This window comes from Lactuca saligna, chromosome 8 (genome assembly GCF_052625555.1).
Source record: "Lactuca saligna cultivar CGN05327 chromosome 8, ASM5262555v1, whole genome shotgun sequence".
NCBI lineage: Eukaryota > Viridiplantae > Streptophyta > Magnoliopsida > Asterales > Asteraceae > Lactuca > Lactuca saligna.
In genome coordinates, this window is record NC_136424.1 from 160202972 (window position 1) to 160205316 (window position 2345).

A 2345-nucleotide genomic window follows, 5' to 3' on the forward strand; every position below is an offset into this window, starting at 1 on the left:
ACGTTTTTATTATTTTGTTTTATTGCAGGAGTTCCTGACTAGAGTTTCCAACACACCTTTGGTGCCACCACTTGAAGATCCAGAGTCAGCCCTTCACAAGAAGATGAATAAGAATGCGGGAGTGAGCGAAACACCAAAAAAGTCATCTTTCCAAGACCTCAAATTAGTCTTTGGAAGGAAGTCGGGAAAGAATGTAGGAGAGTCGAGTACATCATCAAAGGACAAAAGCAAGATAGAAAGCTTTAAGTAAGATCCAATCCCGAAGGATACCGAATACGAATCCGAGGCTGAGTTTGGACTATATACAAGCGAACCCGAAGACGAGCCAAGAAACGAGATGGCGAACATTGAAGAGATGTAAATGGGAGCTTACAAGAAGTGAATTCGAGACGATGTTGGTCCAGGGTTGGTACAACCCGCGATTCCTGCCAGTGCCACCGTCGAGCTAAAAGGACACATCCTTACTGCACTTAAGGATGTTCCATTTTATGGAAAAAATCATGAGGATGATTTTAAGCATCAAGATGAGGTCAATGACATTGCAGATTATTTCAATGTCCCGAATGTTAATAGAGATACCATCTTACTAACGATGCTTCCTGTTACTTTTAAGGGAGCTGTGAAAGATTGGTTAAAAGCACTTCCACCTGGTATAATCACTACTTGGGCTTAGATGCGCGAACAATTTTTGGACCAATTTTACCCACCATCAAAGATATCTAAACTCCAAAAGGCGATAGCCAATTTTGAGCAACAGCCAGGGGAGTCACTTTACGAGGCATGGGAGTGCTACAAAGGGTTGCTAAGGAATTGTCCTCAACATGACCTCAACATCCAACAAGAGGTCTCTATATTCTATGATGGGGTGAATGTTATGACAAGGCAACTCCTTTATTCTCAAGGGCCACTGAATAAGAAAAATCCAAGGGAGGTTAAGGAGTTAGTTGAAGAATTCGCAAAGCATTCTCGTGAGTACCATAATCCAAGAAATGAAGGAGTTAAAGGAAGCGGGGGTGGAAATTTTGTAGACATGGATGTTGTACTGGCCATGCTAGATACAATGGACAAAAGGATGACAAAAATGGACCAAACGATACATGCTATAAGAGTTGGATGTGAAAGGTGTAATGGTCCACACTTGACCAAGGATTGCAGCTTAGATGAATATGGGAACAAGAAGGCTCAAGTATGCTACTTGAGTGGGGATAAGTATGATGAAGATTGTAGAAAGCCAAAGAAGGAGTGGCTGCCATACGATGAGTACAAGAAGCAGAAGGAAGAGAAATACAAGCAGACAGGTTGAGGCTTTTACCAAAAAGAGCAACCACCAGCCGAGAAGAAAGTAGACTTGGAAAACATTTTGACCCAATTTATGGAAGCTTCCAAGAAAAGACATGATGATACCGATGCAGTGCTAAAGGAACACATGAAAATGATGAAAGAACAGAAGGCAATGATGATTGAGCAGCAAGCTTCATTAAGAAATCACCAAGCATCGATCCATAATTTCGTAGTCCAAATTAGTCAACTAACTACTTTGGCGAGCAACAAATTATCCTCACAATTTCCCGAAAAGAATGCTCAATCCCATGTTATGATGATTGAGACTGAAGAAGAGGTCATCTCTGAGTTCCTAGAAGCATTAGAAGTGGAGCCAAGGCAGCCCGAACCAGAACCGAAGAAGTTAAAGATCGAAAATCAAAATTTTGATGAAACACAGAATTCACGACGCGAGCCCTCTATTCTAACAAAGTGGGATCAGTCTGAACAGAAAACTTTAGATAATGTTTCGGCTTATCGTTCACCTTTACCATTTCTGCCCCAAGCTTATCTTAGTCCATTGGAAAGGGAGCATTTGGAATTCATAAAACACGTGAATGGTATACCAATTAATACTCCTTTTGTCGAGTCATTAGCCAAAATTCCTGAGTATGCAAAGTTCCTACAAGATTTAATGGATACTCGTCAACAATTGAAGAACAATTCCAAGGTGGTTTTAAGTGAGCAAAGTTCAAGGATAGTGTTGGGAGAGTTACCAAAGAAGATGGGAGATCCTGGACGCCTCACTCTTCCATGTGAGTTTGGGAACAATCTGAAGACTTATGCTTTAGCCGATTCTGGGGCTAACATAAATTTGATGCCTTTCTCATTTTACAAAAGCTTAATATTCAGAAGATGAAGGCTACCAAAATGACAATTCACAAGGCAAACCGTTCAGTGACACAACCAAGGGGCGTTATATAGGAAACATATTAGTAAAAATTGGGAAATTCTTTTTCCCAATTGATTTTGTGATAATGGGTATGAAAGAAGATCCCAATGTCCCCATTATTCTTGGTTGCCCA

The 2345-nt window shown here is 40.7% G+C and overlaps 1 non-coding gene across 1 annotated transcript; it reads right to left on the reverse strand.

Annotated features, from left to right (window-relative positions):
• Positions 1-721: 721 nt before the first annotated feature.
• LOC145013548 (small nucleolar RNA R71) lies at positions 722-828 on the reverse strand. The gene has a single exon (XR_013665100.1). It is a non-coding gene; the product is annotated as a small nucleolar RNA R71 (small nucleolar RNA).
• Between the last annotated feature and the right edge of the window lie 1517 nt (positions 829-2345).